Source organism: Tachyglossus aculeatus, chromosome 2, assembly GCF_015852505.1.
Source record: "Tachyglossus aculeatus isolate mTacAcu1 chromosome 2, mTacAcu1.pri, whole genome shotgun sequence".
In the NCBI taxonomy this organism is placed as follows: domain Eukaryota; kingdom Metazoa; phylum Chordata; class Mammalia; order Monotremata; family Tachyglossidae; genus Tachyglossus; species Tachyglossus aculeatus.
The window spans coordinates 15585292-15612154 of NC_052067.1; the positions used below are offsets into that span (position 1 = coordinate 15585292).

The following is a 26863-nucleotide window of genomic DNA, read 5'->3' on the forward strand; positions in this document are numbered from 1 at the left end:
CTGTCTCCCCCTTCTAGACTGTGAGCCCGCTGTTGGGTAGGGACCGTCTCTATATGTTGCCAACTTGTACTTCCCAAGCACTTAGTACAGTGCTCTGCACACAGTGAGCACTCGATAAATACGATTGAATGACTGAATGAATTTATTACTCTATTTATTTATTTTACTTGTACATATTTATTGTTTATTTTATTTTGTTAATATATTTTGTTTTGTTGTCTGTCTCCCCCTTCTAGGCTGTGAGCCCGCTGTTGGGTAGGGACCATCTCTATATGTTGCCAACTTGGACTTCCCAAGCGCTTAGTCCAGTGCTCTGCACACTGTAAGCGCTCAATAAATATGACTGAATGAATGAATGCCCAAGCACTTAGTCCAGCGCCCAGGAGGTGCTCCATAAATAGACTGCGAGCCCACTGTTTCTAGACTGTTAGCCCACTGTTGAGTAGGGACCGTCTCTATATGTTGCCTACTTGGACTTCCCAAGCGGTTAGTCCAGTGCTCCGCACACAGTAAGCGCTCAATAAATACGACTGAATGAATGAATGCCCAAGCGCTTAGCCCAGCGCTCAGGAGGCACTCCATAAATAGACTGTGAGCCCACTGTTGGGTAGGGAGCGTCTCTATATGTTGCCGACTTGGACTTCCCAAGCGGTTAGTCCAGTGCTCCGCACACAGTAAGCGCTCAATAAATACGACTGAATGAATGAATGCCCAAGCGCTTAGTCCAGCACTCAGGAGGCGCTCTATAGACTGTGAGCCCACTGTTTCTAGATTGTGAGCCCACTGTTGGGTAGGGACCGTCTCTATATGTTACCAGCTTGTACTTTCCAAGCTCTTAGTCCAGGGCTCTGCACACAGTAAGCGCTCAATAAATGCGACTGAATGAATGAATGCCCAAGTGCTCAGGAGGCGCTCCATAAATAGACTGTGAGCCCACTGTTGGGTAGGGACCGTGTCTATATGTTGCCAACTTGGAATTCCCAAGCGCTTAGTCCAGTGCTCTGCATACAGTAAGCGCTCAATAAATATGACTGAATGAATGAATGCCCAAGTGCTCAGGGGGCGCTCCATAAATAGACTGTGAGCCCGCTGTTGGGTAGGGACGTCTCTCTATGTTACCAACTTGGACTTTCCAAGCGCTTAGTACAGTGCTCCGCACACAGTAAGCGCTCAATAAATATGACTGAATGAATGAATGCCCAAGGGCTCAGGAGGCGCTCCATAAATAGACTGTGGGCCCGCTCTTGGGTAGGGACCGTCTCTCTATGTTGCCAACTTGGAGTTCCCAAGCGCCTAGTACAGTGCTCTCTGCACACAGTAAGTGCTCAATAAATACGACTGAATGAATGAACGCCCAAGTGCTCAGGAGGCGCTCCATAAATAGACTGTGAGCCCGCTGCTGGGTAGGGACCGTCTCTGTATGTTGCCAACTTGGACTTCCCAAGCGCTTAGTCCAGTGCTCCGCACACAGTAAGCGCTCAATAAATACGACTGAATGAATGAATGAATGCCCAAGTGCTCAGGGGGCGCTCCATAAATAGACTGTGAGCCCGCTGTTGGGTAGGGACGTCTCTCTATGTTGCCAACTTGGACTTCCCAAGTGCTTAGTCCAGTGCTCTGCACACAGTAAGTGCTCAATAAATACGACTGAATGAATGAATGCCCAAGCGCTCAGGAGGTGCTCCATAAATAGACTGTGGGCCCGCTCTTGGGTAGGGACCGTCTCTATATGTTGCCAACTTGGACTTCCCAAGCGCTTAGTGCAGTGCTCTGCACACAGTAAGCGCTCAATAAATATGACTGAATGAATGAATGCCCAAGCGCTCAGGAGGCGCTCCATAAATAGACTGTGAGCCCACTGTTGGGTAGGGACCGTCTCTATATGTTGCCAACTTGGACTTCCCAAGCGCTTAGTCCAGTGCTCTGCACACAGTAAGTGCTCAATAAATATGACTGAATGAATGAATGCCCAAGTGCTCAGGGGGCGCTCCATAAATAGACTGTGAGCCCACTGTTGGGTAGGGACCGTTTCTATATGTTGCCAACTTGGACTTCCCAAGCGCTTAGTACAGTGCTCCGCACACAGTAAGCGCTCAATAAATACGACTGAATGAATGAATGAATGCCCAAGTGCTCAGGGGGAGCTCCATAAATAGACTGTGAGCCCGCTGTGGGTAGGGACGTCTCTCTATGTTACCAACTTGGACTTTCCAAGCGCTTAGTACAGTGCTCTGCACACAGTAAGCGCTCAATAAACATGATTGAATGAATGAATGTCCAAGCGCTTAGTCCAGCACTCAGGAGGAGCTCTATAAATAGACTGTGAGCCCACTGTTGGGTAGGGACCGTCTCTGTATGTTACCAACTTGGACTTCCCAAGCGCTTAGTCCAGTGCTCTGCACACAGTAAGTGCTCAATAAATACGACTGAATGAATGAACGCCCAAGCGCTTAGTCCAGCGCTCAGGAGGCGCTCTATAAATAGACTGTGAGCCCACTGTTGGGTAGTGACCATCTCTATATGTTGCCAATTTGGAGTTCCCAAGCGCTTAGTACAGTGCTCTGCACACAGTAAGTGCTCAATAAAAACGACTGAATGAATGAATGCCCAAGTGCTCAGGAGGCGCTCCATAAATAGACTATGGGCCCGCTGTTGGGTAGGGACCGTCTCTATATGTTGCCAACTTGGACTTCCCAAGCGCTTAGTCCAGTGCTCTGCATACAGTAAGCGCTCAATAAATACGACTGAATGAATGAATGCCCAAGCGCTCAGGAGGAGCTCCATAAATAGACTGTGGGCCCGCTCTTGGGTAGGGACCGTCTCTATATGTTGCCAACTTGGACTTCCCAAGCGCTTAGTCCAGTGCTCTGCACACAGTAAGCGCTCAATAAACACGATTGAAAGAATGAATGTCCAAGCGCTTAGTCCAGCACTCAGGAGGCGCTCTATAAATAGACTGTGAGCCCACTGTTGGGTAGGGACCGTCTCTGTATGTTACCAACTTGGACTTCCCAAGCGCTTAGTCTAGTGCTCTGCACACAGTAAGTGCTCAATAAATACGATTGAATGAATGAAAGCCCAAGCGCTTAGTCCAGCGCTCAGGAGGCGCTCCATAAATAGACCGTGAGCCCGCTGTTGGGTAGTGACCGTCTCTATATGTTGCCAATTTGGAGTTCCCAAGCGCTTAGTCCAGTGCTCCGCACACAGTAAGCGCTCAATAAATATGACTGAATGAATGAATGCCCAAGTGCTCAGGAGGCGCTCCATAAATAGACTGTGAGCCCGCTGTTGGGTAGGGACCATGTCTATATGTTGCCAACTTGGACTTCCGAAGCGCTTAGTACAGTGCTCTGCATACAGTAAGCGCTCAATAAACATGATTGAATGAATGAATGTCCAAGCGCTTAGTCCAGCACTCAGGAGGCGCTCTATAAATAGACTGTGAGCCCACTGTTGGGTAGGGACCGTGTCTGTATGTTGCCAACTTGGACTTCCCAAGCGCTTAGTCTAGTGCTCTGCACACAGTAAGTGCTCAATAAATACGATTGAATGAATGAAAGCCCAAGCGCTTAGTCCAGCGCTCAGGAGGCGCTCCATAAATAGACCGTGAGCCCGCTGTTGGGTAGTGACCGTCTCTATATGTTGCCAATTTGGAGTTCCCAAGCGCTTAGTCCAGTGCTCCGCACACAGTAAGCGCTCAATAAATATGACTGAATGAATGAATGAATGCCCAAGCGCTCAGGGGGCGCTCCATAAATAGACTGTGAGCCCGCTGTTGGGTAGGGACTGTCTCTATATGTTGCCAATTTGGCGTTCCCAAGCGCTTAGTACAGTGCTCTGCACACAGTAGGCGCTCAATAAATACGACCGAATGAATGAATGCCCAAGCGCTCAGGAGGCGCTCCATAAATAGACTGTGAGCCCGCTGTTGGGTAGGGACTGTCTCTATATGTTGCCAATTTGGACTTCCCAAGCGCTTAGTACAGTGCTCTGCACACAGTAAGCGCTCAATAAATAGGACTGGATGGATGAATGAGTAGGATGGACTGAATGGGAGGGAGCCACGCGGCGGCGGAGCGCGCGTGCGCGCGGGGGCTCGTCCTCGCCACCGAGCGGGCGCGCGCGCTTCCCGTCCGGCGCATGCGCGGGAGGCTGAGCGCGCGCGCGCGCGCCCGGGAGGGTCTGCCCGGCCGCGCGCGCGCGCGCGCGCGGCGCCTGAGGCGGGAGGCGGGAGGAGCGTGTGTGTGTGTGTGTGGGTCGGAGGAGGAGGAGGAGGAGGAGGGAGGATCGGGACGCAATTCCCATTCCCATTCCCAAGTCCCGGACTTTGTAGATGGGGCTGCTCGGCGGCGGCTGAGGCGGCGGCTGAGGAGGGGCCGAGCCGGGAGCGGCGGCGGGCGGTGAGTCGCGGCGCGTGTCCCCCGGCCTCCTCCTCCTCCTCCTCCGGCCTCCTCCTTCATTCGGTCGTATATCTATTGAGCGCTTGCTGCGTGCGGAGCACTGGACTGAGCGCCCCGCTGCTGCCCGTCCCGTCCCCCGCCGGTGGGCGGCTAACGGGCCGGACGGGCCGGGGGGAGCGGGCCGGGCCGGGCGGGGGGGTCCTGCCGCCGGGGGCCGCCCCCGTTCTCCAGCTTCCTCGCTCCCCGCCCGGGGGGCCGGACACGCACGCACACACACACACACACACACACACACACACACACACACCCGCATCCCCCCCCCACACCCCGCAGCCCCCACCTACACACCCCACTTAGCCCACCACACCACGCATCCCCACACCCCCCCCGCACTCCCACCTCATGCACCCCCGCATACACACACCACGCGCCCCCACACACACCACGCACCCCTCCACACCCCGCGGCCCCACATACACACACCACGCACCCCCACATACACACTCCCTCAACCCGCACATACACCCCCCCCTCACCCCGCACATACACACCCCCCTCACCCCCCACATACACACCCCCCTCACCCCGCACACACACACCCCCTCACCCCGCACACACCCCCCTCACCCCGCACACACACACCCCCCTCACCCCGCGCACACACACCCCCCCCTCACCCCGCGCACACACCCCCCCCCTCACCCCGCACACACACCCCCCCCTCACCCACACACACCCCCCCCTCACCCCCCCCCACACACACCCCTCACCCCCCCACACACACCCCATCACCCCCCCACACACACCCCCTCACCGCCACATACACCCCCCTCACCCCCACATACACAGCATCATCATCAATCGTATTTATTGAGCGCTTACTATGTGCAGAGCACTGTACTAAGCGCTTGGGAAGTACAAATTGGCAACATCCCCGCACCCTCCACATACACACATCACGCACGCCGCACATACACCCCCCACACACCCCCGCATACACACACCACGCACCCCCACATACACACCCCCACAGCCCCCGCACCCCCACATACACACACCACGCACATACACACCCCACATACACACACCATGCACCCCCGCATAAAAACACACACATACACACACACACACACACACGCCCGCCGGCTGGAGGAAAACTGGGAATGTGGCGCCGAATGGGGAGGGGCTGCCGCCCCCCCGCCCCCCTTTAATCCCTCTCCCCCAATCATCCCGGTGTCGGATAGGGGCCGCCTCGATCTGGTGCCGCCCGTTCCTCTCCCGAGCGCTTAGTCCAGCGCCCCGCACACAGTAAGCGCTCCCCAAATCATCATCATCATCAATCGTATTTATTGAGCGCTTACTATGTGCAGAGCACTGTACTAAGCGCTTGGGAAGTACAAATTGGCAACATGTAGAGACAGTCCCTACCCAACAGTGGGCTCACAGTCTAAAAATCGGCCGGAATGGCTGCCTCGCCCGCCCCCCTTTCCCCTCCGAGTCCGGCCGGGTCCTGTCCTCTCCCTCCTCCTCCTCCCGCCAGTTTCAGCCGCATTGAAGAGCGCCGGCGGGCTTTCATTCATTCACTCACGCACTCATTCATTCATTCATTCATTCAGTCGTACTTTTTGAGCGCCTACTGCGTGCGGAGCACTGGACTGAGCGCTTGGGAAGGCCAGTTCAGCAGTAGAGACAATCCGGGCCCACACCCAGTCGAGAAGGGGGAGACAAGACGATTAAAACGAGTAGACAGCTGTCAGCACCATCAGAAGAAGTAGCCTGGCTCAGCGGAAAGAGCTGGGGCGTCACAGGTCCTGGGTTCGAATCCCGCCTCCCCCACGTGTCTGCTGTGTGACCCTGGGCAAGTCGCTTCACTTCTCTCATCTGTAAAATGGGGATTAAGACAGCGAGCCCCACATGGGACAACCTTATCTCCTTGTATTCCCCCCCAGCGCTTAGGACAGTGCTTTGCACATAGGAAGCGCTTAACATACCAACATTAAGAAGAATTAGAGCTCTATATATACATCATTAATAAAACAGAGTCGTAAATTTGGACGAATGTACAGAAGTGGTGTAGGGGGCGGGGGCGACGCTTAGAACAGTGCTTTGCACATTGGAAGCGCTTAACAAATACCGACATTGAGAAGTAGAATTAGAGCTATATATATATATATATATATATACACATCATTAATAAAACAGTCGTAAATTTGGACGAATGTACAGAAGTGGTGTAGGGAGCGGGGGCGACGCTTAGAGCAGTGCTTTGCACATTGTAAGCGCTTAACAAATACCGACATTGAGAAGTAGAATTAGAGCTATATATATATATATATATATATCATTAATAAAACAGTCGTAAATTTGGACGAATGTACAGAAGTGGTGTAGGGAGCGGGGGCGACGCTTAGAACAGTGCTTTGCACATTGGAAGCGCTTAACAAATACCAACATTGAGAAGTAGAATTAGATATATATATAATTAATAAAACAGTCGTAAATTTGGACGAATGTACAGAAGTGGTGTAGGGAGCGGGCGCGACGCTTAGAACAGTGCTTTGCACATTGGAAGCGCTTAGCAAATACCAACATTGAGAAGTAGAATTAGAGCTATATATATATACATCATTAATAAAACGGAGTCGTAAATTTGGACGAATATACAGAAGTGGTGTAGGGAGCGGGGGCGATGCCCTCCAGCTGTCCCCTTTCCCGAGGAGGTGGGGGTCGCCGCAGGCTGGGAGGGACCCCCCCAATGGAGGTTGCAACGTGTCTCGTCCAGTTGGTGGGTGGGCGGGTGGATGGGGGAGCCGCCCCTTTCCTCTCCTCCATGCGGGGGCCGGCCCTGGGGGGCTCGCCCGCCCCCCCACTCTGCTCGCCCGCCCTCGTGGCCGGAGCGAGGGCGGGCTACCCCGGCCGCCGGATGGCTAGTTGAATGGCTGGCACGCTGCAGTAGTAGCGCTAAAGCATGAATGAAGAGTGGGCGGGGAGGGGGCGGGTCTCCGTGATGGACACCTCCGCCCTCAGTCGCCCAGCGAGGCCCCTAGTCGCCCTTCCTCCCCGGGCGAGAAAATAATAATAATCAATCATCATCATCATCATCAATCGTATTTATTGAGCGCTTACTATGTGCAGAGCACTGTACTAAGCGCTTGGGAAGTACAAATTGGCAACACATAGAGACAGTCCCTACAGTCCCTATAATACAGTTATAGTTAACTATAATACAGTTATAGTAATAGTCCCTATTACAGTCCCTATAATAAATAATATTATATATATATAATATATATAATATTATATATTATATATATATAATCAGTCAATCGTATTTTTATTGAGCGCTTACTGTGTGCAGAGCACTGGACTAAGCGCTTGGGAAGTACAAATTGGCAACACATAGAGACAGTCCCTACAGTCCCTATAATACAGTTATATTATAGTTAACTATAATACAGTTATAGTAATAGTCCCTATTACAGTCCCTATAATAAATAATATTATATATACAATATATATAATATTATATATTATATATATATAATCAGTCAATCGTATTTTTATTGAGCGCTTACTGTGTGCAGAGCACTGGACTAAGCGCTTGGGAAGTCCAAGTTGGCAACATATAGAGACAGTCCCTACCCAACAGTGGGCCCACAGTCTAGAAGGGGGAGACAGAGTACGAAACCAAACACATTAACAAAATAAAATAAATAGAATAGATATGTACAAGTAAAATAAATAAATAGAGTAATAAATATATACAAACATATATACATATATACGGGTGCTGTGGGGAAGGGAAGGAGGTAAGACGGGGGGATGGAGAGGGGGTTATTGGAGTTATTGAGTGCTTAGTGTGTGCAGAGCACTGTACTAAGCGCTTGGGCGAGTACGATATTACGAAATGACAGACACATTCCCTGCCCACGACGAGCTTTCAGTCTAGACAAATGGTAACTAAAAGTCAAAGTGATCATTAACAAAAATGAAAACTACAACTGCAATAATACCAATTGTATCTGTGCGTGGCTCAGTGGAAAGAGCCCGGGCTTGGAAGTCAGAGGTCATGGGTTCAGATCCCGGCTCTGCCACTTGTCAGCCGGATTCAATCGTATTTATTGAGCGCTTACTGTGTGCAGAGCACTGGACTAAGCGCTTGGGAAGTACAAGTCGGCAACATATAGAGACGGTCCCTACCCAACAGCGGGCTCACAGTCTAGAAGGGGGAGGCAGCCAACAAAACATATTAACAAAATAAAATAAATAGAATAAATATGTACAAGTAAAATAAATTGAGTAATAAATATGTACCATTCATTCATTCAGTCGTATTTATTGAGCGCTTACTGTGTGCAGAGCACTGGACTAAGCGCTTGGGAAGTACAAGGCAACATATACAGTCCCTACCCAACAGCGGGCTCACAGTCTAGAAGGGGGAGGCAGCCAACAAAACAAAACGTAGTAACAAAATAAAATAAATAGAATAAATATGTACAAGTAAAATAGAATAATAAATATGTACCATTCATTCATTCAATCGTATTTATTGAGCATGTACTGTGTGCAGAGCACTGGACTAAGTGTTTAGGATGTACAATTCGGCAACGTATAGAGACGGCCCCTACCCAGCAACGGTTACCTCATGTGTAAAATGGGGATTAAGACTGTGAGCCCCTTGAGGGACAGCCTGACCATCTTGTAGGGAAGTAGCGTGGCTCAGCGGAAAGAGCCCGGGCTTTGAAGGCAGAGGTCATCGGTTCAAATCCCGGCTCTGCCACTTGTCAGCTGTGTGACTTTGGGCAAGTCACTTCACTTCTCAGGGCCTCAATTACCTCCTCTGTAAAGTGGGGATTAAGACTGTGAGCCTCACGTGGGACAACCTGATCACCTTGTAAATTCCCCAGCACTTAGAACAGTGCTTTGCACATAGTAAGCGCTTAATTAATGCCATTATTATTGTATCCTCAGCGCTTAGAACAGTGCTTTGCACATAGTAAGCGCTTAACAAATGCCATTATTATTGTTCATTCAGTCGTATTGAGCGCTTGCTGTGTGCAGAGCACTGGACTAAGCGTTTGGAAAGTACAGTACAGCAGTAGAGACAATCCCTGCCCACAAAGGGCTTACCATGTGCCAGGCACTGTACTAAGCGCTGGGGGGGACACAAACAAATCAAGTTGGACACGGACCCGGTCCCAAGTGGGGCTCACGGTCTCAATCCCCATTTTACAGATGAGGGAACTGAGGCCTAGAGAAGGGAAGTGACACCTGTCCAGGGTCATACGGCAGACAAGAAGTGGAGGCGGGATTAGAACCCAGGACCTTCTGACTCCCAGGCTCGTGAGAAAAGACCCCGAAGGGGCTTTCTAGCTAGAGGGAGGTGGGTCGCAGCTCCTTGTGGCCAGGGATTCCCTGGACCAACTCTATTGTAGCGGCCCTCTCCCAGGCATTCAGTAAAGTGCTTGGCACATACTAAGCGCTTAACAAATACCATCATTATTATTATTATTATAGGGCTCTGCACCCAGTAAGCTCTCAGTATTCATTTATTCATTCAGCCGTATTGAGCGCTTACTGGGTGCAGAGCACTGTACTATAAACAGAGAAGCATCGTGGCTCAGTGGAAAGAGCACGGGCTTTGGAGTCAGAGGTCATGGGTTCGAATCCCAGCTCCGCCAATTGTCAGCTGTGTGACTTTGGGCAAGTCATTTCACTTCTCCGTGCCTCAGTTACCTCATCTGTAAAATGGGGATTAAAACTGTGAGCCCCCCGTGGGGCAACCTGATCACCTTGTAACCTCCCCAGCGCTTAGAACAGTGGTTTGCACATAGTAAGCACTTAATAAATGCCATTATTATTATTATTATTATAAACGCTTGGGAGGGTACAATGCAGCAGTAGAGACAGTCCCTGCCCACAACGAGCTCACAGTCTAAAGGGGGCGAGACAGAGATCCGTACAAATAAATAAAATGACAGATCTATGCATAAGTGCTCTGGAGCGGGAAGTGGGGGAAGAGCAAAGGGAGCGATCAGGGTGATGCGGAAGGGGATGGGAGATGGCGAAAAGTGGGGCTCAGTCTGGGAAGGCCTCTTGGAGGAGGTGGAGAGTCATTGTCTGGCAGATTTGAGGAGGGACAGGCCAGAGAGGAGTCAACTGTGTGGGCTGGGATGGAGAAGCGGTATCAGCAGATACCCCTGATGGATTGATTTGTAATTGGGAAGGGGGTCGTCCATTCAGTCGTATTTATTAAGCACTTAATGCGGGCAGAGCACAGTACTAAGCGCTTGACCGTTGGGTTGTGTGGGGGGGGCGGCGTTTTGCACAGCCAGTTGGGAATGTCGACTGTGAATCCCACCGGCTCTCCGGATCGCAGCCCGGCGTTAATCCTTTTCAAGTTCCCTTGGTTTGGAGGAGCCGCGGGAAGTTGGGCAGGTCACCTCTAAATAGGCAGTGGGCTGAAGGAGGCTTGGAAGAATCCGTACGTATGGATCGGTCTGCTTACTTTCTCATTTGTAAATGACCCAGGGAAAATTGAAACTCGAATGCTCTGGGTGGTGGACATTTAGCCAGTCACATTTTTTTTTATTGGTTTAAGTGTATAATATGTTTGTGGCACGCAAGGAAGGCATTTCGGATGTTCATCGAAAATGATGGCATGTTGCACTTCTTTGGTGAGATCACCTAGGGTACCGCATCGAGACTGCTGCAGTACCTAGGTACAACAGACCAGATGTAAGATCGGGAGTTCATTTTTCGTATTTTCCCTGCAATCCGGGTCGTAAACTGGATCCATAACCTTCACTGATTGACGATGTGTAAGATCTGTCCAAAAAACCTGCCTCCACTCTCCGGAAAACTAACAAAGAACTTTTTGGTGATGTACTCGGTTGCCAGTGATTTGGACTGTACGCTCGGTATTTGCAGCATCTTCCAGCTTCCCCCAAATACTTGCCGTTTGTGATATGGGTAGTCACTGATTAAGATCCATATTATCAGCAGATATATGCAGCTGTACCTTGGAATTATTATTTTGCCATGCATATGTACCTATTACATAAGCGCTTAGTACAGTGCTTTGTGGACAGTAAGCGCTCAATAAACACGATTGAATGATAGAATTACCAAGCTTTCAGAAAAGCTCCTGAATCCGGTGAACATCAGATGCCTTTTCTAGATGTTGTTCGGTTTCATTTGGGCTGTCGATTGATAGAATTAATTTCGATTATGAACGGGGAGGCTTTTGCATTTGAAAAAATGTTTTTATTAATAACAATTTGGCTTTCCAGTATGAACTCCTAAGATGAAAACATTAAAAGGAAAAAAAAATTGTGCTGTTTCTTTCCAAGCTATTTTTTTTTTTTGCATAAGTGTTTTGTAGCTGGATTAGAAAAGAAAAATGAGATGTAAACTTTAATGCCTAGTGGCTGCTATTTAAAAAATACTGAGTTCTTTAAAAGAAAATTGCTATTTACATTTGTATTGTGCCTTTGATATATCACTAGCTTAGTCATGCATTCTTAGAGGGTAGCTCTGATGTTTTATTTTAAGCCTCAGATTTGAAATTCAGAACTGTATTTTCAGAAAAGCTGCAAGTATTAACTTCTGCAAATCATTACTTGAATTAGTCTTTAAGACAGGACTAAAATAGTCACTTTAATGTTAGAAAATACAAGCTCCATTGTGCTTATTAGTAAGAAAAAGGAATACTTATTTTGGTGTAATGCTGAGGCTTACTATTTTCTAGTACAAATCTTTAAAATGCAAGCTTGCCATTGTCACCAAAGTTTTCTCCCCAGAGGGATAATGCAAGTGAATTTGTGTTGATCTCCATTTTAAATTTTCTTCCAAAAATAGGACTCATTCCAGAAGGAATAACTGCCTGTAGTTTCCTTTGAAGCCAAATGAATTACTATTTTGTCGCCCATAGAATAAAATTCTTTGAATTGTATTCTGCCAAGTGGCTGCTTCCTCGAGGTCCACTCTTTCATTTGTCAGCATCTCTAAGGATCAAGAGAAGCAGGGACAAGAGATTTTTTCGAGGGTTTGCGGGATATGGAAATTTCAGTCTCTTTTTTCTTGCATGTTGGCTTTGCCTGGTGTCAAGTGAGCGTATAATTTATGTGTTTCTGATTTTCTTCAGTTGTATTCTCAAAAAAAGGTTCCACTCTGCCTTTTGAATGGTTGTGACCGCTAGGGAGGGATATCACCACATGGATTGACCATAGAGCTTTAATGTTCAAATCCAGTAACTGCTAATCACTCCTGGGCAGTTTGCCAAACTGCTGGCACTGCGCTGATGAGAGATAAAGACAGTGGTGCATTTTGATCAAGGTGGCTGGTTATTTTTCATTATATTAAAAAAAGCCCTAAAAACAGTTTGTATCAATAAATGTGTCATACTTACTGGACCGTAAGACACCAAGGCTTTTAAGTGAAAAATATAAGAAAAAGTAAGTACCGAGTTTCATTTATCTTCCGTCTTCCGGGCTACTCTGTAAAGTAGAAAGCCGATTATCTGAGCTATTAGGGATTAAAACTAGTTAAGGTAATCAGGAGTTTGGATAAACAAGCAGAGCTGGGGTGGCGGGGAGGGACATGAGGGTTGGTTGTCATGGACAAGCATTTGCTGAAGTTAATTTTAGTTAAAGCTTTTTGAAGTGTAGCCATTTGGTTGACATTCATAAATCTGGTCATTCAGATTTTTCCTCTGCTTTTTACTAAATTTAAAAGTTTGAAGCTTGGTATGTATTATAATCTGAGAAAAGGGGTGGGGGAGGAGAAAATGGAACTATGTGGAAGCAGGAGGAGGAAGACTGAGGAAGTTGCAAGGAGTGATTACTGGGAACAAAAAGACGATGGGGATAAAAGGATAAGGAATCATTTTTCAAATAGGAAGGGATTAGGGATGAGGATCGGGATCGGGAAACCATAGACACATGTCTACTTAGAGGCAGACTGGTAGGGACTTGGTCCTATGCAGGTGCATTTTCCATCTACCTTACTGGAAATCGAACAAAAAGTGGTGTGAGTACATCAGCACAGAAAAGTCAATCAAAACAGTTAATAGTTTTTGGATGAAGAAAGAAAGTTGAAGAAGGTCCGGGTATGAGATGAAGGGCAGAAGACGGGCTAGTGATGAAGTAGGATGACAGTGGAAGCGCTTGTACTTCCCAAGCGCTTAGTACAGTGCTCTGCACACAGTAAGTGCTCAATAAATACGATTGATTGATCGATTGATTGGAAGTAGGGAGCATTTCAAGTTATGCTTTGTGTACTGCAGGTTTGGTACCCCTGTGAAGCCCTGCACTGTCCAGATCCAGAAGGAGGTTTGCTGTCTGAACTCTAGTGCTGTGGTCATCCTCTCCCCAATTCTCTCAAGCTTCCTGTCCCCCATCTCACACCCCCATCCCCCAGCCTGAAATGGCCGTAAAAGGTGCTGTGGCTAGGTGTGTAGCGTATCAGCTGGGCCTGTGCAAGGCTCCTTCTTCAAGCACCCAGCTTCTGTTGTTCCAAGTCAAAGGCTCTGTTCCCCATACTGACCCACAGCAATCAGAAAGGGGAAGAAACGAGGAAGAAGTGGGGAGAGAGTGAAACGCTAGTGCGGCTGAATGTGGTGTGAGGGACACTGAGTTCCTTGTGGGCAGGGAACGTGTCTGTCAATTGTGTTGTATCATACTCTGCCCCAAGTGCTAAATCTAGTGCCCTGCACACAGTGAGTGCCCAATAAATACCATTCATTGAATTACTGAGTAAGCTACAATCCAGTTTCCATCCTGAGACCGTGCTTGCCAAGATCACATTGATTTCCTTCTAGACAAATCTAACAGACTTCTTCATCCTAATTCTTCTCAACCTTTTGGCCACCTGCAATACTGGACCCTTCTCCTGAAGAGACCAACTTTGTTTTTTGTGACATTAATCTTCTCTTTACCTTTCTGACCGATCCATCTCAATCTTCCAGTGAATAGTAGTGAGGCCTAGGGAAAAGGGCATGAGCCTAGGAGCCAGGAAACCTAGTTCTAGGTCTACTACTTGCCTGCTGAGGGTCTCTGGGCAAGTCACTTTACTTCTGTGCCTCATTTTCCTCATCTCTAAAATGGGGAATAAATATCTGCTTTTCCTCACCATCAGATTGTGAGCCCTGTGTGGATCCAGGATTGTGTCTAATCTAAATCTGTCTTCTCCAGTTCAGCGTAGTGCTTGGTGCCTAGTAAAATGGGGATTCGATCGATCAATCATATTAATTGAGCGTTTACTATGTGCAGAGCACTATTTTAAATGCTTGGGAGAGTTCAGTGTAACAGAGGTGGTCATTCCTGTTCTCCCTTCTCATTCATTCATTCATTCATTCATTCAATCGAATTTATTCATTCATTCAATCATATTTCTTTAGTGCTTACTGTGTGCAGAGCACTGTACTAAGCGCTTAGGAAGTACAAGTTGTTCTCCTTAGACTGTGAGCTTCATGGGGGACAGGCAGTCTGTCCAACCTAATTATCTTCTACCTATTGCAACACTTAGTACAGTGCGTATACATAGTAAGTTCTTAACAAATGCCTTTATTATTGTTAGCTTAACAAATTCCATGATTTTTGCTAATAATAATCTTTCCCAAGCACCTCCTCTACCTCCTACACACTAACTGGGTGTCTCTCAAGGCTTTGTATTAGTGTCTTGCTCTAATAATAATAATAGTAGTGGTATTTAAGCACTTAGTATGTACTAGGCACTGGGGTAGATACAAAATGCCCTTGAGAAAAGGTATGCCTGAGGGCTTTGTATTGAGTCACTTTCTCTTATAATAATAATTGTAGTATTTAAGCACTTACTATGTACTAGGCACTGGGATACATACAAAATACTCTTGAGAAACACCTCTGCTCCTACGACTTCAACTACCACATCCATGCCACTGATTCCCATATCTACTTTGCTAGCCCTGGCCCTTCCACTCTGCAGTCTTGCTCTTACTCCTGCTTTCAGAATATCTCTATATGGTTAGCCACTCTTAATTTGTCTAAAATTTAACTCCTGTTCTTCACTCCTAAACCTCTTCATCCAACTTTCTCATCATAATTGACAGCACCACCATTCTTCCCATCTCTCAAGCCCGTAAACTTGGTATTGTCCTCAAGTCCTCCCTCTCATTTAACTTCCACCTTCAGACTGTTCTCAACATTTGGTTTTTAACATTTCCAGCATCTGTCCATTTCTACCTATTCAAACAGCCTCCTTGCTGGTCCAAGTGCTCATCATGACCTAGTTTGATTACATCATCAATCTCCTCTCTGATCTCCATGCCCCCAGTCTCTTCCATCACAAATCCAGTCTTCTGTCCAGATTATCTTTCTTAAATGGGAGTTCTCAGTGCATGGCTCCCCACTCCTTAAAAACCTCCATTGATTGTCTTTTCTCTTCATCACGCAGGAACTCCTGACCACTGACTAGGGCGGGCCGCTCTCTCCCAATCAAGCAGTGGTGTTTGAGTGCTTACTGTGTGTACAGCACTGTACACTGAGTGCTTGGGAAGAGAGTTAATAGACATGATCCCTGCCTGTAAGGATGTGTAGACAGAATAAAGTGCATATGGTGGAAATGGGAGAGTTTAAGGATATGTATATAAATGCTAGGGTGATTGCAGATTCAAGTACATAGGTGATGCAGAAGGGAGTGCCATTAGGGGAAATGAAGTTTCATTTGGGGAAGGCCTCTTTGGAAAGATGTGATTTTGAAGGAGGGATTTGAAGGAGGTCATTTGGATATCAAGGGGGGAGGAGTTCCAGGCCAGAAGAGGGGCATGGGAAAGGGGTTGGTAGAAAATAGACAAGAACGAATTAAAGTGGGTGTGTTGGCTTTAGAGGAATAGAATGTGTGTGGAATGGGTTGTAGTAGAATATCTGCAAGGTAAGAGAGTGAAGAGAGCTGATTGTTTAAAGCTGATACGAACGTTTCGGGGTGATGCCGAGGCAGATAGGCAGCCATTAGAGGTTCTTGGGGTTTGGGGAGCCAAGGACTGAACTGAAAAGTGATCCAGGCAGTGAAATACGGGACTGGATAGGGAGAGGTAGGAGGCAGGGAGGACAGGAAGGAGGCTGATGGAGTAGCCAAGGCAGATTATAAGTGCTTAGGTCAGCACTACGGCAGTTTGGAAAGGAAGGGCAAATTCTAGAGGTGCTGTGAAACGACAGGATATGGGGACAAGGATATGTGGGTTGAATGAGAGATGAGTTGGAAGATAATGCCAAGGTATGAGCTTGTGAGACAGGGAGGTTGGTGGTGTTGTCCATAGTAGAAGCAGCGTGGCTCAGTGGAAAGAGCCTGGGCTTTGGAGTCAGAGGTCATGGGTTCAAATCCCTGCTCCGCCAACTGTCAGCTGTGTGACTTCGGGTAAGTCACTTCACTTCTCTGGGCCTCAGTTCCCTCATCTGTAAAATGGGGGTGAAGACTGTGAGCCCCCTGTGGGACAACCTGATCGCCTTGTAACCTCCCCAGCGCTTAGAACAGTGCTTTGCACATAGTAAGTGCTTAATAAATGCCATCATTATTATTATTCCTCACTGTACCTCGTTCTTGCCTCTCCCGCCGTCAACCCCCGGCCCACATCATCCCCCGGGCCTGGAATGCCCTCCCTCTGCCCCTCTGCCAAGCTAGCTCTCTTCCTCCCTTCAAGGCCCTGCTGAGAGCTCACCTCCTCCAGGAGGCCTTCCCAGACTGAGCCCCTTCCTTCCTCTCCCCCTCGTCCCCCTCTCCATCCCCCCATCTTACCTCCTTCCCTTCCCCACAGCACCTGTATATATGTATATATGGTTGTACATATTTATTACTCTATTTATTTATTTATTTATTTATCTTACTTGTACATTTCTATCCTATTTATTTTATTTTGTTGGTATGTTTGGTTCTGTTCTCTGTCTCCCCCTTTTAGACTGTGAGCCCACTGTTGGGTAGGGACTGTCTCTGTGTGTTGCCAATTTGTACTTCCCAAGCGCTTAGTACAGTGCTCTGCACATAGTAAGCGCTCAATAAATACGATTGATTGATTGATTGATAGTAATGGGGAAGACAGGCTTTAGGTGGCAAGATGAGGAGTTCCCCACTACTTATCCACTCTCTTCTCCCACTATACCCCCAGCTGGATACTTTGTTCGTCTCAAGCTGTTCCTTTCATTGAGCCCTGTTCTTGTCTCTCTGCCACTGACTTCTTGTTCAAAACCTTCCTGCTTCCTGGAACGGAACTCGCGGCCTGGCCCCCCCCACCACACCTCCCAAACAGATCACTGCTCTCCCCACTTAATTTCTAACCTTTCCACTTTACTCTCCCCCTGTTACCACTTGGGGCCTTCCCTAGTACCTAGGCCTTTGGTACTCACCTCCCCCAGCATTTTATCCATTTATCTTTACAGTTGATTACTTGCTATTTATTTTAGTGGCTGCCTCCTGCTCCTTTGTAGCATCCTGTGGGCACCAATTTTATCTACTACTTGCACTCTTCGAAGTAATTAATTCGGCGCTTTGGTCATTGTATGCACTCAGTAAATACTTTGGTTGGGCCTCAGTGCTTAAGCCAGGAGTTTAAGAAGCAGCAGGGCCTAGTGACAAGATCTCGGGCTTGGGAATCAGAGGATGTGGGTTCTAATCATGGCCCCGCCACTTGTCTGCTGTGTGACCTTGGGCAAGTCACGTCACTTCTCTGGGCCTCAGTTCCCTCATCTGTAAAATGGAGATGAAGACTGAGCCCTACATGGGACAACCTGATTACCTTGTATCCACCCCAGCACTTAGTGCATTGCTTGGCACTTAGTACATTGCTTGGCACTTAGCGCTTAGAGAAACAGCAAGGCCCCGCCACGTGTCTGCTGTTTGACCCTGGGCAAGTCACTTCCCTTCTCTGGGCCTCAGTTACCTCATCTGTAAAATGGGGGTTAAGAGTGTGAGCCCTATGTGGAACAGGGACTGTGTCCAACCTGACTAACTTGTATCTACCCCAGTACTTAGAATAGTGCTTGGCACATAGTAAGCGCTTAGCAAGTACCATAATTATTATTATTAAGAGCTGAACAGAAGGTAATTTGATGATAAAGCCAACCCTATTGAGCATTTATTGTGCACAGAACCCTGCACTAGCTGCTTGGGGAATATCAGTCAGTCATATTTATTGAGCACTTGCTGTGTGCAGAGCACTGTACTAAGTGCATGGAAGAGTACAATAGAACAATAAAGACACATTCCGTGCCCACACGAGCTTACAGTCTAGAAGGGGGGACCATCATTAATATAAAAGGAAGCAACAAAGATGCGATGCCAACTTAGTGATTGTGGTGTTAGTGGCAGCAGAAGGAAGAGGAATAGAAGGAAGCCACTCTGAAGGATTTGATTAGGAAAATGACAGCCTAGTGGAGAGAGGTTAAAGAAAGTTAGTGACCTGAGGAGAAAAAGAAAGATTTGCTGAGCTTGTCCATTGTCCTTGGGAGGCCTGTGAGAAGCATGAGGCTTCTGGGGTTGGGCGTTCTAAGGTGGACCTTAGCAAGGGGATAATGAACCTTTCTGACACCATTACCAGGTGACCTGTAAATGATGGGTTTCCGGAAAAGAAGATCCAAGTCTTTTAATTTATCTATAATTCATTTTAATGTCTGTTTCCCCTGTAGATTATAAATTCCTTGTGGGCAGGGATCCTGTCTATCAAATTTATTGTATTATACTTTCCCAAGCACTTAATAAAGTGCTCTGAAACACAGTAAGCATTCAGTAGCCCCCCCCTCTAGACTGTAAGTTGGTTGTGGGCAGGGAATGTGTCTGTTTATTGTTGTATTGTACTCTTCCAAGCGCTTAGCAGACAGTAAGCACTCAAATATGATTGAATGAATGAATGAATTTGATGTGCTAGGAAACCCAGATGGCCCTGTCTGTATAATTATCTGAAAAGACCAATTGAAGCCCAAGAACTGTAAATTACAGTCATTAAGTTAGTGTAGTCATCAGCAGCCCTTTAAAGAAGTGTAGTAACTTGTCCAATGTCACGTGCTATGATGGAGTTGTATGGAGAAAGTCAGTCTCCTGACTTAATACGTTAGCCATTACTCTAGCGGTTCTTAAAATGCAACTACTTTCAGCAATAATGATAATAATAAAAATTGTTATGTTATTTGTTAAGCTTTTTCTATGTGCCAGGCACTGTTTTAAGAGCTGGGGTAGATAGAAAGTAATCGGATTGGACACAGTCCCTGTCCCACATAGGGCTCACAGTCTTAATCCCCATTTTACAGATGAAGGCACTGAGGCACAGAGAAATTAGGTGACTTGCCTAAGGTCACACAGCAGATGAGTGGCAGAACCAGGATTAGACCCCATGACCTTCTGACTTCAGGCCCGTGCCCCATCCACTAGGCCATAAATTAGGCAACTATAAGCTGACACACATTTTCTGTGTTGATTCTTGGTTTTTAAAAAATGCATTCCTTATTTAAACAGGCCAACCGCCCCGGGGGACAACTGAACATGTGTTGCAATGTTTCTGCAAATGAAATCCAGGCCACCCTAGTCCAGACTCACTTCAGAGCTGGCGTGAACCCAGGCCAGGCTTGGAAATTACGAACTGAGCCTCTACTCGGGTTAGAACTGGAGTGGTCTGGGTGAGATGAATGAATTAATCGATGGTAGTCCTAAAATGTCCTGGTCATGCAAAATTCTAGCAGAGTTAGAAGAGGGTTGAAACCAACTGGACTAATCCCTGGCTTCTAGGCTGGATCGCAACTAAAGTAGCTTTGATAGATCATTAGCGCATTCAAGGGAAGAGGGAATGAAAGAAAAAGAAAGGAATACAGGGCCTTTCGAATATGAATAAAATATTTTCTTTCATGCCTTCTGGAGTAAAACTTGGGGAAGTCAGAGGTGTATATATAGGCAAGTAAGAAAAGCAACGCGGCCTAGTTAATAAAGCATGGGCCTGGGAGCTAGACAACCCGGGTTCTATTCCTGGTTCACCACTTGGCTTCTGTAGGACCTTGGGATAGCCCTTAACTTCTCTGTACCTCAGTTTCCTCAACTGCAAAAACGGGGATTCAATGTCTGTTCTCCCTCCTTCTTAGAATCCCTTGTGACTCTCATGTGGGACATGTACTACATTAACTTGTATTCTACCCCAGCACTTAGAACAGTGCTTGAAACGTACCCCAAAAAACTATGGTTTTTTTTTCAATTTCACCAAGATTCTGCTCTCCTAGTGTTAAATATAGGGAAGCAGCATGGTCTAGTGGAAAGAGCAGGGTCCTGAGAGTAAGAGGATCTGGGTTCTTTTCCCAGGTCTGCCATTTATTTGCTGTGTAGTCATGGGTAAGTCGCTTATAAATAATAATAATAATAATGGCATTTATTAAGTGCTTACTATGTGCAAAGCACTGTCCTAAGCGCTGGGGAGGTTACAAGGTGATCAGGTTGTCCCACAGGGGGGCTCACAGTCTTCATCCCCATTTTACAGATGAGCTAACTGAGGCACAGAGAAGTTAAGTGACTTGCCCAAAGTCACACAGCTGACAATTGGCAGAGCCAGGATTTGAACCCATGATCTCTGACTCCAAAGCTCTTTCCCACTGAGCCACGCTGCTTCTCAACACGCTTCTCAAGAACGCTTATCTCCTCTGTGCCTCAATTCCTTCATCTGCACCATGGGGATTCAATATCCGTTCTCCCACCTACTTAGATTGTGAGCCCCATGTGAGATCTGATTATCTTGTAATTACCTCAGTACTTAGTACATTGCTTGGCATGTACATAACGTTTAATGAATATCATTATTATATTATTAATAATAATGGAGAAGCAGCATGGCTTAGTGGAAAGAGCCCGGGCTTTGGAGTCAGAGGTCATGGGTTCAAATCCCAGCTCCACCACTTGTCAGCTGTGTGACTTTGGGCAAGTCACGTCACTTCTCTGGGCCTCAGTTACCTCATCTGTAAAATGGGGATGAAGACCGTGAGCCCCCCGTGGGACAGCTTGATCACCTTGTAACCTCCCTAGTGCTTAGAACAGTGCTTTGCACGTAGTAAGCGCTTAATAAATGCTATCATTATTATTAGTAGTAGTAATATAGGTTTTCAGTTGAAAGTAGTCTAAAAAAGGTTGCTAGCTAAAATTGGTCTAACTTGAATTTAATGTTAACAATTAATTGTGAGGTTTTCATGCAGCTGGGTCATGCTCTTATAGTTCATTAAATTTTCCCTTGTATTCCTGGGGAAAATTTAAAAATTTTCATTTATAAGGTTTTCCAGTTCTATTCTATGTCTTCAAACAAGTAGCCAATGGCTGGTTGGATGTCAGAGTCCATACTTTTTTTGCAGGTGGCCAGTTTTGAAGCATTCCTCTGCATCTAGTGTGTCTTTCATCTCAATTACGTGATTCAGGTCACGACCCATCATTTAACTTATGTACAGCCCTGTAAAATTTAAGGGCAATTTTGGCAGCTATAAACCTCAGCAGTTTAGTATAATTTAAGATATTGGCAACTTGAAAAGTGGCAGCCTTCTCACTTGGACATTTTGTTATTCAAAATGTGAGCATTTTATTTTTGGTATGAGAGTGCAAAAACTCACATTTTCAAAATTTCTCTAGTATTTCTGTTGCCGCTGAAAGAGCTGAATCCCCCAGAATTAAGTGGGATTACTTTTGTGTGGGTCTACCAACTCTGTATGGTACTCTACCAAACGTTTAGCACAGTGCTCTCTGCAAACAGCGGAAAGGGCATGGGCCTGAGAGTCAGATGACCTGGGGGTCTAATCCCAGCTCTGCCTCTTTGCCAGTCATTTTATTTTTCAGTGCCTCAGTTACCTCAACCATAATATGGGGATTAAGTTTGGATTGTGTCCAACTGGATTATCTTGTATCAACTGTAGTGCTTAGTGCTGTAATTGGCACATAGTAAGTGCTTAACAAATTCCATTTTTTTAAAAAGTGGTCGATAAATACATTGATAATAATGCTATAATTTTTCGGGGGATAATGGGGTGAGACCGATTAGGATCGTGATGAGTAGGAAAGATAATATGTCTAATTTATAACTTGATAGAAAATCATCTGACTGCATGTGGAATGTGTGCATTTAATAAGTTCTGTAAAATATGTCCCTGGTAATTGTTAATTTAAGGACAGGAGCTTATTTCATTGTTACAATTCATAGTCTGTCTTTTGTATTCAAACAGCCCAATTTGAAGTTTTATAATTGTGGGCAGGTTTGGTTGAATCAGCCAGTCAATCAGTTGTATTTACTGAGCGCTTATCATGTACTTAAGGAAAGCATGATGCAGAGAGGTGCTTGGCCACAAGCAGTTTAGGGACCTAGTCAGGGAGAGAGGCATTAAACTAAATTACAGATGGAGATGAACATGGATGGATGAACATTGGAGGTTTTTGAGGAGAAGGGAGATGTGGATCTGTGCAGCGGAGGGGAGTATGGACTGGAGTGGGGAGTGACAGGAAGCAAGCAGGTCAGCGAGGAAAAAAGAAAGAAATGCATGTGGTGGTATTGCTTGGCCCAAGGAACTCTGGCAAATGTCAGATTTGAGGTTACTTGTCTCCTATTCAACCTCTCCCTTTATTCTGTCCACTCCCCAGTCCAGAACATCTTTTTAACCCATGATTCCACTCAACTCTCTCCCCTTCTCAAGAACCTGTCATTTAATGTCAACTATGACTCTGATGTTATGGCCTGTTGGGGTAGGTTCAGCTCTTATGGCCATTTAGACTTCGTAAATCCTCAAATTGGAATGAAGCTTGATGTGAGTGTTGCTGATTCTGTCTGTCAATCTCCAAAAGGATACTGCGGAAGAAAAGCTTCACGGACTCTGCATTGTGTTTAAAAAAGGAGATGGCATAGACAAGTTTATTACTACTAGTGCTTCTTGTAGCACTAGTAGGGATTGGTGTTCAGGGGCAGAGTTTCCTGTGCTAGTTAAGGCTAGCTCAGCTTCAAGAAAAACAGAGTTTCTTTATAGACAATTGGTACCGCATTCATAATGATCAGAAGAATACAATACAAAAAAAATCCTTCAGGATAGGAAGCAGTAAGTCCCTCAGGAATTTCCATCCAGCCCCAGAACCTGCTTTGTTCTAGGTGATCTGATACTACTGATAAGCAGGGCCGAGGACTTGATCAGTGCAAGGGAGTAGTTCATCCATTCATTCATTCAGTTGTATTTATTGAGCGCTTACTGTGTGCAGAGCACTGTACTAAGTGCTTGGGAAGTACAAGTTGGCAACATATAGAGACGGTCCCTACCAAACAATGGGCTCACAGTCTAGAAGGGGGAGACAGACAACAAGACAAAATATATTAACAAAATAAAATAAATAGAATAGTTAATATGTACAAGTAAAATAAATAGAGTAATAAATCTGTACAAACATATACAGGTGGTGTGGGGAGGGGAAGGAGGTAGGGCAGGGGGGATGGGGAGGGGGAGAGGAATGGGGAGCTCAGTCTGGGAAGGTCTCCTGGAGGAGGTGAGCTCTCAGTAGGGCTTTGAAGGGAGGAAGAGAGCTAGCTTAGCGGTTGTGCAGAGGGAGGGCATTCCAGGCCATGGGGAGGACGTGGGCCAGGAGTTGACGGCGGGACAGGCGAGAACGAGGCCCAGTGAGGAGGTTAGCGGTGGAGGGTGCGGTCTGGGCTGTAGAAGGAAAGAAGGGAGGTGATGGAGAGCCTTGAAGCCGAGAGTGAGGAGTTTTTGCCTGATGCGTAGGTTGACTGGTAGTCACTGGAAATTTTTGAGGAGGGGAGTAACATGCCCAGAGCGTTTCTGCATAAAAATGATCTAGGCAGCAGCGTGAAGTATAGATTGAAGTAGGGAGAGACAGGAGGATGGGAAATCAGAGAGGAGGCTGATGCAGTAATCCAGTCGGGATAGGATGAGAGATTGAACCAGCAGGGTAGCGGTTTGGATGGAGAGGAAAGGGCGCATCTTGGCAATGTTGCGGAGGTGAGAGCGGCAGTTTTTGGTGACGGATTGGATGTTAGAGGTGAACGAGAGAGCAGAGTCGAGGATGACACCAAGGTTGCGGGCTTGTGAGGCGGGAAGGATGGTAGTGCCGTCAACAGTGATGGGAAAGTCAGGGAGAGGGCAGGGTTTGGGAGGGAAGATATGTCTTGGACATATTGAGTTTTAGATGGCGGGCAGACATCCAGATGGAGATGTCCTGAAGGCAGGAGGAGACACGAGCATGAAGGGAGGGAGATAGAGCAGGGGCAGAGATGTGGATTTGGGTGTCATCAGCGTAGAGATGATAGTTGAAGCCATGGGAGCGAATGAGTTCACCCAGGGAGTGAGTATAGATAAAGAACAGAAGGGGACCAAGAATTGACCCTTGAGGTACCCCTACAGTAAGGGGATGGGAGGGGGAGGAGGAGCCCGCAAAGGAGACTGAGACTGAACGGCCGGAGAGATAAGAGGAGAACCAGGAGAGGACAGAGTGTGTGAAGCCAAGGTTGGATAGCGTGTTGAAGAGAAGGGGGTGGTCCACAGTATCGACGGCAGCTGAGAGGTCGAGGAGGTTTAGGATAGAGTAGGAGCCGTTGGATTTGGCAAGCGGGAGGTCATTGGTGACCTTTGTGAGGGCAGTTTCAGTGGAATGTAGGGGATGGAAGCCAGATTGGAAGGGGTTGAGGAGAGAGTTGGCGTTGAGGAATTTGAGGCAGTGGGAGTAGACGACTCGCTCAAGGAGTTTGGAAAGGAATGGTAGGGGGGAGATAGGGCGATAACTAGAAGGGGAGGTGGGGTCACGAGAGGGTTTTTTTAGGATGGGGGAGACGTAGGCATGTTTGAAGGCAGAGGGGAAGGATCCAGTGGAGAGTGAGCGGTTGAAGATGGAAGTTAAGGAGGGGAGGAGGGACGGGGCAAGAGATTTCATAAGGTGAGAGGGAATGGGGTCAGAAGCACAGGTGGCCGGAGTAACACTTGAGAGGAGGGAGGAGATCCCATCTGAGGATACTGCTGGGAAGGATGGGAGAGTAGCGGAGAGGGTTGCGAGGCGGGGGGTTGGAGAAAGGGGAGGAGTGACTTTGGGGAGCTCAGACCTGATGGAGTTAATTTTATTAATGAAGTAGTTGCGTATTATCTAGGATTTGTTGTGATGTGCTTGGTACAAATCGAGCTTGCCCACTCGATTTGAGTCAATCATGTAACCAAGTTGGGTTTGTTTACAGTCAATCAAATGACCAAGTTTTTGGAGCCAATCAAATAACCAAGCTTGGCTTGAGTCAATCAAGTAACCAGATTATTTTGGCCAATTAAATAACAAAGCACACCCAGAGCGATCAAGCTGGCCTAGGGCTGAATCTGCTCGGAGGGGTTGGTCAGAGAAAGAAGGGGGCAGGTGCAAGACCTTGACCATTGGGCTTCCACAATACACTAGCTTTGAACACACGCAGCCCTCTTATAACAGCGCTCCTTATCTTCCCTCCCAAACCCTGTCCTCTCCCAAACTTTCCCGTCACTGTAGATGGCACAACCATCCTTCCAATCTCACAAGCCCGCACATTCAGCTCCCCTGGTCCTAACCCTCTCACTGTGTCTGTCTGGATGCCAACCTCTGGCCCACGTCCCACCACTGGCCTGGAACATCCTCCCTTCTCAAATCTGCCAACCAATCGCTCTTCCTCCCTTCAAAGCCCTACTGAAGGCACACCTCCTCCAGGAGGCCTTTCCAGATTAAGCTCCATTTTTCTCAGCTCCCTTCCTCATCACCTCATCTCTCCCTTTGCTCTCCCCTCCTGCCCCACAGCACTTATGTATATATGCATATATCTGTAATTCTATTTATATTGATGCCTGTTTAGTTGTTTTGATGTCTATCCCCCCTCTGCCCCCAGACTGTAAACCCATTGTGGGCAGGGTTTGTCTCTTTTCATGCTGTGTTGTACTTTCCAAGCACTTAGTACAGTCCTCTGCTTAAAAATGTGACTTTTGGATATTCGCTATTCGCCCCAACCCCACAGCACTTATAACCATATTTTTAAATTATACCATAAGTGAATAATTACTTGTGAATGTTAATGTCTGTCTCTCTCTCTAGGCTGTAAGCTTGTTATGGGCAGGGAATATGTCTGTTAATTCTGTTGCGTTGTACTCTCCCAAGCACTTAGTACAGTGTTTCACAGAAGTGCTCAATAATTACCTTTGGTTAATTAATAGTGTGCGGGAGATAGCTTTAGGTTTATTACTGTTGGTGAAAATCTAGGTTGGGAGTAGGTGTTTTCCCGATGCAGGCTGGTACACAGAATCACCTCACCGATTCTGAAAGCATTCATAACTATTTGCATATTTTCATTGACTATAAGTCTCCAGAGTAGTCATCAGCATATAGTAGTTTTTTGATGACTATCTCAAAGACTTGATGATGCTTTCAGTTTTTTTAGTTGGAAGAGTTTCTTGGGGGACCTGTGCTTGTGATGTGGGTTTATACACAAAGTC

At 46.8% G+C, this 26863-nt stretch overlaps 1 protein-coding gene across 5 annotated transcripts in view; it reads left to right on the plus strand.

Moving 5' to 3' along the window:
- Positions 1 to 26863, plus strand: part of MPP6 (membrane palmitoylated protein 6) — a 160683-nt gene that overhangs the window by 75358 nt on the left and 58462 nt on the right. For 4 of the 5 annotated variants that reach the window (XM_038760374.1, XM_038760389.1, XM_038760381.1 and 1 more), the window contains exon 1: positions 4355 to 4400. The exons of the other annotated variant lie outside the window; for it this stretch is intronic. The gene's annotated coding sequence lies outside the window, so the exon portion shown is untranslated. Of the gene's footprint in view, positions 1 to 4354; positions 4401 to 26863 lie in introns of those variants that run through there. 5 annotated transcript variants of the gene reach the window in all.